This window comes from Petromyzon marinus, chromosome 43 (genome assembly GCF_048934315.1).
Source record: "Petromyzon marinus isolate PM22_M1 ecotype Great Lakes invasive population chromosome 43, UKy_Petmar_22M1.pri1.0, whole genome shotgun sequence".
In the NCBI taxonomy this organism is placed as follows: Eukaryota; Metazoa; Chordata; class Hyperoartia; order Petromyzontiformes; family Petromyzontidae; genus Petromyzon; species Petromyzon marinus.
In genome coordinates this window covers 11,819,765-11,837,467 of record NC_133709.1, presented here as the reverse complement: position 1 = coordinate 11,837,467, position 17,703 = coordinate 11,819,765, and positions in this window count along the sequence as shown.

Here is a 17,703-nt window from a genome sequence, read left to right as displayed (position 1 = left end):
CAGTTATTGGAAGAAAAACATAAGGGATGTACACCGACCGCTAATTTTGAAGATGCACGTGACTACGATTCCATTCTGAGATCATGGAGATCATCATCGAGATGATCACGGAGATCACCATCGAGATAATCATGGAAATGATGATGGAAATGATCATGGAGATGACCATGGAGATGACCGTGGAAATGATCATGGAGATGATAATGGAGATGACCATCGAGATGATCATGGAGATGACCATCGAGATGATCGTGGAAATGATCATGGAGATGATTATGGAGATGACCATCGAGATTATTATGGAGATAATCATGGAGATGACCATTGAGATGACCATCGAGATGATCGTGGAGATGATTATGGAGATGACCATCGAGATTATCTTCGATATGATCATGGAGATGACTATGGAGATGACCATGGCGATGACCATCGAGATGATTATGGAGATGAACATGGAGATAACCATCGAGATGATCATGGAGATGATCATGGAGATGATATTGGAGATGACCATCGAGTTGACCATCGAGATGACCATGCAGATGACCAATGAGATGACCACCGAGATGACATCAAGATAATCATAGAAATGACCATGGAGATGACCATGGAGATGACCATCGATATGATCATGGAGATGACCATGGAGATGCCCATCGATATGATCATGGAGATGACCATGGAGATGACCATCGAGATGATCATGGAGATGACCATCGAGATCACCATCGAGATGATCGTGGAGATGATCGTGGAGATGATCATGGAGATGACCATCGAGATGATTATGGAGATGACCATGGAGATGCCCATCGAGATGATCATCAATATGATCATTGAGATGATTATGGAGATGACCATCGAGATGATTATGGAGATGACCATGGAGATGCCCATCGAGATGATCATCGATATGATCATTGAGATGATAATGGAGATGACCATCGAGATGATTATGGAGATGCCCTTCCAAAACCGGCGTGTTCTCTCATCTGTGTTTGGTACGTAATATTTTTCGAATAGAAAGTACACACGCGTCCCACAGAGTCTGTCGTCGTGGTGGTGGCTGACACGGTCGCATCGCAAGGCTCCTGTTGCTCACTCCTCCTTGATGGTCATTCCCAGGCGTGGCAGCACGCTGCTGTTTGGCCGTCACGAGTTGTGGAACCAATTCTGAATTCACGGGCAATTTATTTTTAACACGCGAGGAGAAGACGCCGCTTTCTACACGGACCAGGCGTCGGCAGCCAATTTGGTATATTCTATTGAAAAATATCTCTCTAAATTTCAAAAATCACCATTCCACGTGAATACGAGACGGTGGGTCCTTAATAAATAACGTCACGAAGCGGTCGCTTAAAGAGCCGCAGCTTTGCCCGACCCCTGACGTAGACGAATATGACCTCGCAACTCCCTTGCATGGAAGAAAACGAGCAATACACGTTCCCAGAAAGGCTTTCAAGAGGGGGACACACGAATGTTGACGGCTGATCCCCCATTACAGGGGGGCAACATCGGAGACTTCTGCACGGTGTAGCCAACGCTCCCCTCGCCAACACGCGGAGACAGGGAAGGGTTCCAGTCAATTGTTTCCACCTTCACTGTCACACACAGCTCCCTCCTTCACACACAACGCTCTCTCCTCTTCATCCACAGCTCTCTCCTTCATCCACAGCTCTATCCTGCCTAAGGGCCCTCGTAATGACATTGGCGTTTATCGCATGTTTCGGTGGAATTTATCCGAATGAAGTGAAATCCTGACTCTAAAATGTGTGCACACATTTGATGGGTGCAGTCATTGTTAGCTGGGCCAAAGCCATCCACTCGTTAAACTCGAGAACCCGGTTCAATCTCACGCAGTGGTTGCAGCCCTCACTCCAACCCAGGGTGTCACCACTCATGCAAGGTGGAAAACTGTTGTCACATCTGGGGTGGAGTACCTATTTTCTACCTCACTGCACTTGATAGAATTCAACATAAATCAGGGTGATTGATGATCCAGCACTCACTGACTTTCTGTTGGAACTTGCTCACCTGCCCCAAATGGACATCTGTGAAAACGAGCTTCATGGCTCATCGGATTCCTCCAGTCTAAATAAAGATTCTGATTCACTCTGGCTTCTTGCTCACCGGTGGTCAGTCACCTCCATATCACTCTTCTGTCACTCCTATCATGGTTACTATTCCCCTGAATTTCACTTGTTAATTCCTCCAATTCCTCCTCCCATGCTGAGAGGTCTTGGTCTACCAGCCCAACTCTTTCATGTCATTCATATCGTGTTCAACCACAATACTGTGTGTCACAACAACAACCTCCATTCCCAACGAAGTGGCGGTGACATAACCAGTGGACTTGTGCCAGGCTATATGCACTTTGAGGCCACGCGAAATGTTGAAGGCTCCCTGGCAGGAGGTCATAGGACAGACCCAGGTGCCATGGGTTGACTGAGTGAGATGACTGGCAGATGCACCACCTGTGAGCGTCGCTCCTCTGCCCTCCACTATTGTTTGAGGATGACTACTACCTCCAATTGCCCAGTAGCTTCCTTCACATTCCTCCTTCACAGAGGCCGATCTTGCCATCCCTCGACCGCACCTGGGCATCAATCAGCCTCCCATTGTATTTGTACCAGATGGACATTCCTCTAGTACAGCCATGGAAAGCTTCTCAAACTACGTGGTCGAAAATGTGTTAAATAATGTAGGAGATAGAGGATATTCCTGTCGCACTCCAAGGTGAACAGGAAATGGCTCTGACTCCCAGCCATGTAGTATTACCCGGGCCTGCCCACCATCATGAAGGTCCATAATGATTGTGAGCAGAGTCGGAGAATCCGAAAACACGAACAACACAGAGCCCGGCCTATTGATGTTATCATAGGCCTTGATCAGGTGAATAAAGCAGAGATATAGGTTCTGTTAGTATTCCCTACACCTCTACCGTAGCAGGCGGACAGAGAATATGGCATCCGTGCAGGACCTCCCTGGCCTGAAACCACATTTGGGCTCTGCAAACCTCTCCTCAGTGTGCCTGGCAAGACGATGTTGAATAATCCTTGCCAGGGCCTTTCCCTGTCATTGTTACAATCTGTGCAGTCCCTTTTCTTAAAGAGGGGGACCACCAGGGTGGCCTTCCAATCCTGTGGAACCTGTTGTTGTGTACGGCCCTTTTTCCACAATTAATATCCATAAGAATATTTACGGATGCATACACGTAGATTTCTTTTTCCTTTCTTTTGTGACAATTTTTACTTTAATAATGAATAAAACCCGTAAGCCAGAAACACGAAAAACCAGATGTCGATCATAAACAGGCCATATATATAAAGAAATAATACAATTCTCAAGGTGAGGATGTTAACAGCTATCCGCGAAAATCTCCAGATGAACAAGAGTTTGATGGGCCCCTTAGGAAAGGTCACCCCGAGGTCAGAACACCAAGAGAGTAGACACGGAGGCGCCAACAGGGTAAATCGTATACAATTTTTTTCTTATTTGCCGGTAAAACAACGAAAAAATAATAATTAAAAGGCAACAACAAGAATAAGATAAAATTAGCGGTCCTAACGCTCACTCCAATTAAGAACAGGCCACTAGACACATCAGTGAATCCTTATCCAATTATTAATTCGACATCAAACGATTTTCACCTTTTAATACTCTTACTGTTAAATCACCAACTTGGGAGCGGGAATACCGAGTCACATCAAAGGTTATCGAGAAGGAATGAGGCGAACGAGCAAACTTACGAAAGAGTTAAACAATATCCCAAGCAACCCCGACCACCTTTGTCTCTCTCACAGCGCGGAGAAGCAGGAACCACACCTTATCACAAGGGGCCATCTGGAGCTAGCCAGATGGATAATGAGAAAACACACACAACAGCCAGCGAGCACGTTTTTAAGTTAAAGAAGTGGCTACACATCAGTCACACATAAAATTAAGAATAACGTGTTCACCTTACACGACATTCCATTATAGAACCTTACAGAACCAAGGGATATGGATTCCAACAATCAAGATACAGGCCTCTTAAACTCAGGATGAAAATTATTTTTCTCTTTAATAATGCCATCATAACAATGCGAACCTCGGTAAACCGAGAGGGGTGTCGGGAGGACGTAGTTACAAACACGAGTCTTGGCGAACATGGGACCAAATGGTATTTGAGAAAAATAAAGTCGAAAGTATAAAGAGATAGGTACTCCCGACCACCTTTGTCTCTCCCGCAGAGCGCGAGAGAGGAATTTCACGCCAGGGCAAACAGATCGTTATCGCAGGAACCATCTGCCACACACGGGACTTAATAGTGGTCCCACCCCACCCTGCACACGGGCAGCAAAAGAGCGAGCAAGCTTTAAGTTAAATAAACCGCCATACATTTATACGTGATAAGACACACAGAATGACGAAAATTAATAAACTGAGTAGGAGCCAAGGTAACGGGGTGGATCAGGCTGGTTGAATGTGGAGTCGAAGTGATATTTGAGCGACGTAAACACAAAGTATAGAGAGATGGGAAGATCCCGGCCACGTTTGTCTCTCCCCGCAACACGTGATAAAATGCATACACTCGGAAGAGCATCTTCACTTGGAAACAAAATCGAATACCCCGAACCACAAGCAGAATCATATATGGGTACGGTACAATACGCTGTCAGATGAGAATGTTAAACTTTAAAAACTAACCATCTCTTTGTGCGTCGGGAACGGTACAAAAGGGGGGGAAGCCCCCTCTGGATGGATGGAGTAGACAACCAGGCGCCTTCAAGATGAATCGCAGCGTCTGTTGTCTTGATGTTTATGGCTTGAGGAAAGACCCGAACAGAACCGTGTCATAAATGACACACACACAAACATACACACTGACACACCAACCCCCCACCACTGACACACAAACATACACACTGACACACGAACCCCCCCACCACTGACACACAAACCCCCCCCCCACCGACACACGGTCAGATCAAAGATAGCTCCGCCTCGGGAGGAGGAGCCAAGAAGGAGAGAGATTTTTGGCATAAAAAGGAGCCGTTTCAGCATTGAATTCAACTCATCAGCCCTCGGGGCCAGCTCAACAGAAGAAGACTCATCTCAACTCATCTCAGCAGAAGACCCGCTCAACTCGTCTCAACAGAAGACCAGCCATCACCGACGCCGGAGACGCCTCTACAAACTCGCCGAATTGGCGAGTGTCGCCGATTGGCGACCCGCTGCCGCTGTTAGCGGCCAGCGCCACCACGAGCGAATCGTGAGCCTGCAATCTACAACCGCCGACGACGGAGCACCAAGCGTGCCAGCTGCACGCAAACGCACTGCGCGCATTACCAAACCGTCCGCGTAAAATCGTGCCGCTGCGGGCGTGCTTCTACCGCCATCTACCGGACGGTCATCGCAACTACAACAACGTATCAACTCGTTCACCAACGTCCGCCGAGTCCGAACCAACTACTGAAAGAAGAATCAACTGATACGTATGATACACTGCCCCCCACTACACGACAAACCAGACGTCTGCCTGACGCAAAGAATCGATTCCGAACATTGGCCTACTCTTTCACCACTCATACCATTCAACACACACACAGGTCATTAACAAAAGCCTAAAACCTCAAGCCATTGAACCATCCGTGATTGTGGAAACATCGCAACGACCGAGTGAATAATCCGTCGTTTTTAAGAGAGTTCATAATTTTCCTCTTTAATATTGTGTTGGGGCTGTACTTCTAACCGCATAAATTACCAACTGACCCATTAATAAGGATTAATTCTTGGCACCTCACCACGGAGCGCCGCTCGCGGGGGTGAAGAGCGTGTTCAACCGGTTCCCTGTCAGGGGTCTGGCCACAATTAATTAAAAGATTGGCCCGAGATAAGGATATCAAAGGGAAACATCGCCACCTATTGAGTTGCGTTGAGGAAGTCGATTAGAAATACTTGAGTCGTTCGTTAACATTTTTCTTTCTGCATAATCTTGCTGGTATCCATGAATGAAATAACGAATTCAAACGCATATTTGTGCCTTCAAGAATAATACTGGTTGGAGTGCCCTTTCAACGAGTAGCGTTGCATAATAATCAGTCATCCTATTAACAACGTGACAATAATTGCATTAAGGCCCGCGCATGATCAATGACCGAATGCTGTGTTGTGTGACAATTCAAGTGACGAAAACATTGCTGCTATTGAGTGGTGTTGATAAGGCAATTAGAAGTATTTCAGTCGAACGCTTTAATTGCATAATCGTTATGAATCAATGAACGAACATCGACGTGGTACTGTGTTGACGATTTCAAGCGTAATAACTTCGCATATCAGAATGTGTTAAGGATTGGATACGAATCAAAGACCGAGTGCCGTGTTGTGTAACAATTCAAGTATACGAGTTTGCATATTGTAAGGTTAAGGTTTTGATAGAATAGTTCGCATGTTTTTAATCTCTCTCTCAACAACCGATCGATTGCGTTACGCGTCGGGAATTAACCACAGGTGCCGTTATCAAAGTGAAACAACGCAATAGTGATGGTATCATGTTAACGCTGTGTTGAAATTCCAAAATCTCGAGATTGAGTTTTCATATTATCCAAAAATTAAAGTTAGCTAGAAAATAAAATTGATTAAAGCAGAAGGTTTGTGTGTGATTCTTCCTGAAATTCTGCGTAATATTGTTCTCCGTATGAGATCTGAACCTTGAGGGGACCTATCACCACACATACTCCATAACACACATAATTCATAATGTTCAATCGAGAGTAATCGTATCCTTATCAATAATACGGAATTAAAGAGCAGAGTCGAATCGACTCTCTCTCATTTACGCTCACAACGCCTGCGTCACTGCATACGATTAATCGCGTTGTTCCAATTAATAACCAAACCTCGTCGCCAAGGCTCGACCACATAATCCATAACGACCTGGATTATCATAACCACGCCCACTCGCATAAATTAATACGATTATCTCTCGAATCAGCATAATTTATGCGCATAATTACATCAATTAACATAATTTCGGATAGATTATGCAAATTTCATTTAATTTTCATTATTTTCAACAATTTTCATAACACCTATATATACAACAAAGGGCCTGCCACAAATGAACCATAATGCCTTGCTGATCTCGTCAAGGAGCATAAACAATCACGCGAACTCCGACCATCCTCGCAGCAGCGGCTTTTGGCTGAGCCATCGAACAAAGACGGTCACCGCATCGCGTGGTTTCAGATGCGCTTCTGTGGCCGTCTGGAACGCTCTAGGAAGCCACTGGGAGCTATGCACTTTTAAATCTAGATGACAAAACTAATTTCTTTAGAACTGCTTTTTGTGTTTACTTTGTTGGCTACGTACGCCGCGAAATAAGTTCAACATACATTCGAAGCCCCCTGGGGGTTCGTTATTGGTGCCACAGCATCTGGTGGTACGTGCCAGCGCTGGACTCGGCTTGCCGCCCCTGGCGGCTGCACTTGTGTATCTACTTGACCTCGCTCGAGTTCAAACACTCGCCTTCTCACTCTAAAGCCGGTTCAGTTGTTTCCTTTGACCCCACCGCGTATTCGTTGACAGTTGGGTTCAGTTACACAACGTGACCACGGGGTGGCGCTATATGCTAGAGCCCCGTGCCTCTAATGCACACGTGTGCACACTCACGGTAAAGAGGTACACACGCACCAACACCGACCAACTCTAACATCGATAACGACCGTCGTTCGCCAATAAGTGACAGTAACATTTGAGGCCTTGTGAGGCCTTGTGAATTGTCGAAAGCTTGCTAACAGGAGGTCAGGGGTCAGACCCAGGTGTCATAGGTTGACTGACTGGGGAGACTGGAAGATGCAACACCTGCGCTCCCCACTTGTCAACTTGCTGCATTTTAGTCGCCCGGCACTTGGCTCGTTGTTGTGAGGGTCACTGCTCTGTGCTCCGTTCTTCTTGGAGGGTGGCTGCCTCCAATTGCTCAGGAGCGTCCTTCACGAGTTGCCCCCAAAAGAGGCCGATCTTGACACCGCTAGTACTGGTCATCTGGAAGTCCAATCAGCTCCACATCTTTCTGTACCGCATCAGTCCATCTCTTCTCTAACCCCTGCCTCGCCCATTCTGCCCCTCTATCCAGACGCATAAAAGTTTATTTTGCTTGTGGTGGCTGGGCATGCAGGCTACATGACCCAGCCAAAAGAGCTCACTGGTGGAAATGTCCAGATATTTCAAGGATCTGGGAGCTCCTCACACAATCCAATCTCTGTTTAAACATAGACAGGTCAGCCTAAATATATCAAACTGGCGTAGATGTTCCTTTAATAGGGCTTCATGTTTTTCAATTCTAGAGAAGGGAGGGAATAACTGGCCGAGAAGACCTGGAGCTTCCATCTCTCCCTCCACGTGAAAGCATCAAAGTAATTACACAATCCATGAACTACACGCCCTTCTGGGATTGTATTTCATTGCAGCATTGGTTTAATGTAAGCACATTTTGGACCGGTTTTACATTGAACGTCTCATCGGCAGAGTCGGGCTTGCTCGAAGCAATGCTGAGGATCTGCCATATGTTTATATGCAAGCGTGACTGGTAATGAGAGACTGAACGTGGAAATCAGTGCAGAGTTTTGCGTGCGTTGAAACCAATCCTGCTGAAATACATGCAATCCCAGAAGGCTGTGTGACTGATGGGATGTAAAAAAAAACCTCATGTGGAGGTACAGATATGGAAAGGAGGCATCTTTGTCTTATTATTTGTCTTGACATTATTTAGGGGACGGTTTAAGAGGCCACGGTTGTTGATGATTTCCTGTTGCTAAGCCCCAGCAATTGTGTAGGACATTGACGCTATGTAACGCTACTGCAACTGTAATGGACTGATACTGCATGGGTCATGTATGGATATTATTGTGCGCTAATGCTATAGATAGATGAACTTTGATTTTGGTAGGACATTACATATTACCACTGATAGGATTAACACTGCTATGGGTTTACTGTGTACTAACACTCCAATATGGTTCCGTATTATGTATGTTTATTGTGCTTCAACGTGCCTGTAGAATGATTGTGTATTAATACAGTACTTGTAGGAGGTAAACTCTGATAGGGCTAATGTAAATGCTGCAGGGTTGTTATTAACTGCCATGATATGATGCCCATTCATACTTGCTGCATACACATTGCATAAAGGTTGTAATATAGCAATGTGAAAAAACGTGTGAGTTATAGTATAAATACCAGTCATCTCAGTTTGATACATACTCCTTTATAAGGTTGTTGAATGGTAACCGGTAAAGCGGTAAATGCTGTCAGAATCAATTACCACTTCCAAAAGTCAGGAGCCATGAATTGATTCCAGTGGCATATTCACAGGGAACGCTCCGTTTGGTACATGTGAACGTACATGTGGTACATGTGGTACATGTGGTACATGTGAACGTACATGTGGTGCATGTGGTACATGTGAATGTACGTGTGGTACATGTGAACGTACATGTGGTACATGTGAACGTACATGTGGTACATGTGAACGTACGTGTGGTACACGTGGTACATGTGGTACATGTGACCGTACAAAACGGAACGGTGGTGGACCAAAGTCACCTCGAGGTGCATTTGTCAAATGTTTCGGTGAACAGGTAAAGGTGCGGCGGCCCTGCACTTGCTCGCTTACTCCGCCGCTGCTGACGACAGGGCCTCCACTGAGAGAGCTCTGGAGGGTATTTTTGCTCCACTCTTGCAGATAGTTTTGGAAGCGGTGGGCACGCCCCAACTTGATCCCATCAAAGGTGATCTGCCCATTGTGGACCCATTGTGGAGGCGCCACTGTGGTGAGAGGGTGCCACGGTGGCTAGGAGATGTTTACTACCTCGCCTGGTATGCAGGAGGTCGTGGGTTTGATCCCGACCGTAACACCTGCTGTATATTTGGAGTTTGCATGTTCTCCCCGTGGTCGCGTGGATTTTTTTTCTGGGTCCTCAGGTTTTTCCCTTAAAATTTAGAAACATGCTTTTCGAGTCATTTGGCCGCTATAAATTTCCACGTGATAAGCCACGTGCGATGTAAGAAACTGGCCCCGTTGCTTCAAATGCCGCGCTGGGAAATGAAATTGGAGACCTCTGGGTTACAAGTTCACTGTGGTAACCGTTACACCACAGCAGCTTCCTTTAATTTTCTGCTCTAAAGGTAAAACTTTTGTGTTGCTGGACATTCTATATGTGTAGTGAACCAGTTTACCAAATATTTTTTTACTGCTTTTTAAAGCGGTTACCTGCAACACAAAAGATTTTAAACAACCCTAGCTCTATTCAAGCAGTAGTCTGATTCATAATATCGTATTTCATTTGGCTTTTGTTGAGGTGTCATTTTAAATCATAGTTATGCAATGCCCATTGGTTGTGTACGGGGCCACCTTTACATTTCACTCAATGCTGTATTTTTTAGTGAACGTTGACGTGCCAGGCTGACCAAAAACTATTTTAAAATAAACACATTCATGGGTATCAGTTTGTGTGTGGTGTTATGATCTGTGTTTGCCTATGGGGAGCAGTAGTGTAGCGGTTTGCACGCTGCGTTACGAACTTGGTGACCCGAGTTCGATTCCCGCTCACGGACACCACCAGTGACGATGATCTCAACCGGTCCTGGGCCTCTCCTAGGCCGACTCAGCCTCAAATGACTACCTGGTGTGGTGTGTAAAATATTGCCACTAGGGAAACAAAGGCGGTCGGGCGTGGTGTTGGCCACCCACCCCCTTGTGTGCCGTGCCAGCCTTCATAGATGCTCGCTAACAGCACTTGCCCTAACAGTCTGTTCACGCTATACGGGGCATCTTTGTTTTGTGTATGTCTATGCACGCGGGGACGGGGAAAACAGCGAGTTCGACAATAATTTTTAAATCAGTAGAAATAGTTTTCCATATAACACAACACGAAGCATGAATTATCGCCGTTGTAGAAAATACACCAATTCGTTATGTAGCGAAATGGGACAAAAGTACAATTACAATAAAAATCACAACTATAACCATGAGATTCAAACCATGAGATTCAAATTGTGAGTTCATCGACTTACAAATGGCACCTGACGCTTTGACAGTCGTGGTAACTCCATGTGAAAGCCGACAATGTATTCAGCGAATGCTGTTACACGTGACGACACAGACAGTTTCAGTTTTCAGTTTCATTTATTTGGTATAGCCCTGTGAGCCATTCGGCTCTTGAATCGGGTGCAACCACAACAAACAAAAACATGAACAAGAAAACATCTTAAAGTGACTACGCGCAACAGATATAAATCCAGGAAGAAGCAGCAAAGTCTTCCAGAAAAAGCACCGAATATCAATGCTTAGCGCGACCCCATAAAACGTTGACTCGTGATCGCGTTCTTTGTCCCGTGCTTTCAGGTGAGAACAGGCGGCGGTGCTGGCTGAAGAAACGGACCTGCCACAATTATTTGCTCAGCCAATGAGAGTGGCATATGCTGAGCTAACCAAACCCCACCCCCCACGATTCAATTACCACGATTCGTTGTCAAATAAAAAATAATAATAAAACGTGCCCCCAAATATGATGACAGTGTTTAGCCGGGCGAGTTCTCATGAGACCGGGAGAGAGTCCCAGGCTCCACCTGGAAGAAACCTCACCACGGACACTTTGAGTGAGGGCAGCATCGCGAACACCCGGATTGGGAGCAGCTCCAACCTCGTCTTCCTCCCGCTGCTGAGTACAGCACATAATGATGAAGTTATAATAAATTAGAATGTTTTATTTATTACATTATATCTACCACCTGTATTATTAGCGCTATACTCGAAGCCGTCATATGTTCCTCATACGAAAAAAAATAACGCTGTCAGGAACACATCCCCATTCATGCAATGGTATAATGACCCCTCTTAGCGCTGATTCGATTAGCGCTCACTTTTACAAGAACCAATCTCGAGCGCTAAGCGAGGTCTGGCTGTACACATTTGCACGCTGTTGTGGGTATACCATTGAACGTTAGTTGAGTATAATAATGCATTGGATGTGGTTGCACCTCTGATTAACATGGTTGGCTATGGACGGTGTGAAAGAAGTTCAGCATACATAACGTGTTGATTGTTATATATGTGTGTTAATTGAAAGGAACTGGTCTCCACAGACATGAGTCTAATTTGAATTGAGAGCAATGGAACAATGAGAACCCTGTAGGAAGGCGTTGAGGTTGGCTCACAATGTGCCGGAGACATCCCTGACTCCAGATCCTCATGACACTAATCAGCTGGGCCGCATCAAGCGCACAACGCGAGAACAAGCTTCAGTAACCTTTACCTGCACAAAAGGAGGGCAGATTGGTGGCCAAGCTGTAGAGGTTCCAATTACATTGGCACGCTTTTCATTGCCTCACAAGAGAGAGAGAGTGGCGCTTCTCTCCCATGAGAAGGGCCAGATAATAAATGGCAGAAAACAATGTGGATGCGTTGGTCAATTCATGATGTGAGTGTATCCACACATGCCACCGCTAAACTGTGGGCAGACCAACGGTGCATTATGTAAGTTGAACTTCTCTCGCACCCTGTGTATCCAACCGTGCTAATTGGAGGTGCGGTGGAAAGGGCAACAACCATAATACTAATAGCAAGTTCTAAAGAAGAATGAGTTTTCAATGTAGATGTAAAAGTGCACGGCCCCAGTGGCTTCGGCATTGTGTGGTCCACGTGGCACGAGCACGATAGCTCGTGCCATTGGGAAGCCGGCCCCATCGCCACGAGACCCGGGCCTTACGCCATCAAGATGAAGAGCCACCAGTGAACGTGGAGTGGAGAAGCAGCAGCAGAAGAGGAGTAGGTGGTCTAACACAGCTCTCATACGTTGAGAGCGACAAGCTACAGAGGGAGCTTCAGGAGTTCAGAAGCTGGAGTCAAACAGCAGTTGAGCTGTTTAAAGGGACCGTCCATATATGACGTCACGCACCTGGTGGGGGGGGGGGGGGTCAGACATTTGTGACGGTGTGTGACGAGGGGGGGGGGGGTTAAGAAATGTGACGTCACATCAGAATGCGCAACTTTAAATAAATATAGACAACACGTTCTACTTAATTAAATAGACTTTTAAAAAAATGTTTTCTCCTACAACATCAGAGTGCAGCGGCACATTAAATACGCACTACAATGACTATAGTTTAAAGCGATTTGAAGCACGTTTTATTTTTTGGGGGGGGGGGCAGAGCTTTGTGACGTCATATTTGAGGGGGGGTCTGACTTTTTGTGACGCCGTGTGACGAGGGGGGGGGGTCAAAATCGTCCAAAATCGCGTGACGTCATTTATGGACGGCCCCAAAGAAGGCCTCTGACGATTATTGCCGTTGTTGAGTGACCAGGAGAGACAAGTGGGACTCGAGGTGAACATCCACGCGGAGGAGAGAAAAAACCGCCTGCAGTGAGCTGCACCAATCACAGTCACGAGCCGTAACACGGGCTAAACAGTGACTTTGTTATAACTACAGGTCCGTGCACTATCATGCTGGCGAAGATATCTATCCGTGTCTCACCTGATGGACAGAGTGAGTGCTGTCACTGTAGACACCCAGGAGGAGATCGTGCGTTCCTGCACTTGGGCAGAGTTCGTGCGCTGACAGCACCGCTGCCGCAGGGATGACCGGTGTCACGACGGCATCATCCCTGCGTCGTTCGTCAAGCCCCCAGCTGCCACTGTCGCCTTGTGGCTGCGTCGCCGCGGTATCACGCTGCTAACGTCGATCAGCACCGCAGGAGGAGGAGGAGGAGGCATCGCGCGCAACAGAAGTCGCCTGCTCATCGACTGCGACTAAGGATCCCGGACTCTGTTTAAAGTCCATTCATCGATAAGTACCACGACTTCTCCGTGTCTGCGGTAACAAGGCCCTTGTTAATTTTGAGTCGTGCATTCATCTCCTCTGCTACTTCTTATTATATTGAGTTGTTTTATGTTGACTGCTTTTGCATGCAGACAATTGGACGTGATATGAGTATCTTTGTAACGGTATTATGATGTTGTAGCAAACATTGGTTGCATATTAATGACCGACGTTCTGGCTTTTAAGAAAGAAAGGACTTGCTTCCATTGGAGTACTGTTTCCATGCGTGTGGTCGCTTGCGATTGCGGGTGTGTGGACTACAAGGGAGGGAATTGTGTGAGGTCCAAGATGGACCAACCATCACAGCCACGTGTCGGGAAGATTCACCGAACTGCTTCGAGGACTTTAGTGGGCAAACAAGGCAACGTATGGCCAGATAGGAGAGTTTCAGCCCTGCAAAATAAAAAGATGCTTGGAATCAATATCGAGATTGGGTTAGACTTTTATTGTGAAATCAGTGGGTGCTGAGGACTAAGATGAGGAACGTGTGACGAACTTGTCAAGTCGGTGCATACCGATTCCAGTCCAGTACCATCGGTAACTTGTCCGCTGCCACAAAACTCCGTCATCGTTATTGAAAAGCGGATGAGAGCATCGCAGATTGTATCGCAGAGTCACGCCGTTTGTCAACACGCTGGCATTGTGGTGATTTCCGTCCCCAATATGCTTATGGAGCACGTTTAGTGAGTTGTCAAGGGGTCTGACTTTGTCACAAATGTCACCGTGACATCCGGCACCGGTCTCCCCACCATCATCTCGCCCCTGCGGCTGAATGTGAAAAAAGAAAGATCGGGAACAAAACTTGAGGTGACCGTGGGGGCTCAGCCAAGTTGATGCCCACGCTCAACCTGGTGGTCACTTCGTGCTCGATGAATCGGACCGTCGATGGCTCAGTGACTACTTGGTGAGTGGGGACGCGGAGGGTTAGCAAGATAAAACGTCAGATAAAATGGTCATGCTACCAAGTGTCAGTGTGTAGTGTTACCATCCTAGCTCAATCTTGTTTCAAAATAAAATGTGTATCGAAATAAAATGTATTTTCAATGGTTTGATACCTGAATGGACACCCTGTATGTTGACCATAACTCACACATCAGCGGATGTGCCCATGCAGAGACCTACAGACAGACTCATATGGAGACCTATTGACACAAATATCCATGATAGACAAAGATACCCATAGACTCACCTAGAGACATTTAGACCCGCACAGAGATTCATAAACTCATGAAGATGCACACACAGAGACCCATAGACTCACACAGAGACCAAAAACCCCTCTGCCCCTCTTCAAGTCCAGACTCAAGGCCTTAATTTCACCATCCACGTATGACTGCCTATTTATCTTTATTAAGTAATGATGTCCACTGTGCACAGCATCAGACCTTGTATGATCAGGTTTCTGGCCTTTAAAAGCGTTTTTTTTGGAGTTTAACTCTACTGATCAAATCTGGATTTGAATTAACGATGTCAATTTTTTCCAAGATGATGGTATTAGATGTGTTTAAGGTGACACGAAAACACCTGACAAGTAGATCCACCGTGAGAAGGAGCGACCCTCTCCCTCCTGAAACCCAAAAAGCCGCAAGACTCACCTTACAGCTACAGACCAGTATCCCTCTTGTCCTCCCTCTCCAAGCTAAAGGAACGAGCCATTGCTTGCCAGACTTTCCCCCATTATCGACCCCCAACTGCCTCCCGATCAAGCCGAATTTCGAACTGGTTGTAGGCTGCTGCTGACAATAAATCGTTGCCTTCAAAGATGCCTGGTTTACAGCTTAAGTAGAAAATCGGCGCAGCAACGGTCGATCTCTCTGCTGCCTATTACATTTGTAAAGACCACTTGGACGCACTTGTCTTGAGATGCTTTTCTTTATTAAGGAGTCACGTGCTCACACTCGGACAGATGGAGACCCCCACTGCAAAAGCCCCGAGTCTCCCGCGCATCTCCCTTTTCTACGGTCCGAGGCCACGCCCCCAGTCTCGAACCTTCCCTTTGGCCATCACAAATGAGACCTCAACCCAAGTGTCTTATCATCGTGTGGACATTCATAGAAGCCACATCATCTCTGTACTGCACCTTGATTCAACGTGTTTCTTATAGACAACACCGCACTATGGGGATAATCCGAATCCCGTATGACCAGATGGTCAGATCTTCAGCAGGAAGATTGTTGCAACATCAGCTTTGAGAGACACGTCAATCAAACACCAACGCACACACACACAGGTCCACATACGGACACCTCATGACGCACCCCATACATTTCCATCTACGCGGCTTGTTCAATCCACTGCTGGATGAACGCCTCTCACGCACCGTGTGGGTGTGGCTGTGTGACCATACCTCGTCACGCCGGCCACGCGTGGATAAATCTACTGCTGGATGAGGGCCTACCCCTAAACCGTCTCCCCGGGGGTGGTCAATCCCGGACGCGTTCCCTTCCCTTGATAGCCACTCGCCTCGCCCGTCCTGGCCATCGGCCCTCGTGGCCGGGACGCGGCCAGTCCGAGGCCCACTGAACATCCCGCAGCGATGATGATGTGGTAGATGATGATGATGTGGTAGATGATGATGATGTAGACAGTGATGATGTGGATGATGCAGATGATGATGATGATGTGGATGTGGATAATGATATGGATGATGATGTTGATGATGTTGATGCGGATCATGAATTGGATGATGATGATGTAGATGTGGACGATAATGATGCTGATGATGATATGGATGATGATCATGTGAATGATGATGATTAAGTGAATGATGCTGATGTCCTCACCCTGCACGTGTTCCCCACTCCACGTCTTCTTCACCTTCTGCCGCTCAGAGTCTCACCCCAAGCTCGCCTCGCTCTCCCCTCGCTTCTTCTTCTTCTTCACTCTCGAGGCCTCCTTCTTTTGCAGTTGGCGACCCCCCCGAGGGATCCCGTGGGGCTGTGCCCGGGACCCCCTCCCCGGATGAAGCCCGAGGCACGGCGCGGGTCGCCGTGCCGGAGCTGACGGGAGCCGCGCAGGCGGCGATAGCGGGGCCGCGTCTCAGGGCGGAGCCTCAGGTGAGGGGGAGGAGCCCCGGGTGGCGGGCGGGGCCTGCTGGCGTCGCTCAGCCAATCACAACTCTAGGAGTGCACGGGGGTGGGGGAATTGTTACAGGAAAATGATAGGCGACGTTTCAGGCAATGTCCCTTCTGCAGAGTACATCAGTTTTTTTAAATTTTCATAACGTCGCCTATAGATGGTTGCCCAAAAGTCAGGACACAGGTATCGTATTTATTTGAACAAGTCACAGAGGATTTGTTATCGATATTAATAATGATAATTGTTAACTTTAAGAATAATGAGAACGGTGTAATTTCAGTATTAAGTTAAATTGCACTCCTATTATGTGTTTGTGTTGTTCGTTGTTGTAACCTTCTGACCCGTGCCAATTGGACATGTGAAAAATAGCTTTATAGCTCATCGGATTCCTCCAGTATAAATATTCTGACTCTGATAATAACGTGCAATACATATATAAAGTATTATTAAATATAGAAAAACAACGTTTCAGTCAATGCCCCTTCCTCAGAGCACATCACAGTTGGCTCTTCATAACGTCGCCTATAAAGCGTGGCCCACAAGTCATGCCACATAGAGCTATCATGTTTATTTCAACAGATAACAGAGCTTTATTTGATTTGTTTAATAAACGTTAAAACTTACATCTATTTACATTAATGCACGATGGACGAATTTATTATTTCTTCAAATTAATTTAGGCCTTTAAAAAAATCAATCACAGCTGCCTTCTTTTGCATATGTAGTGGGTTTGTATGGAGACTGAGTCTTCGTAGGAGGCAA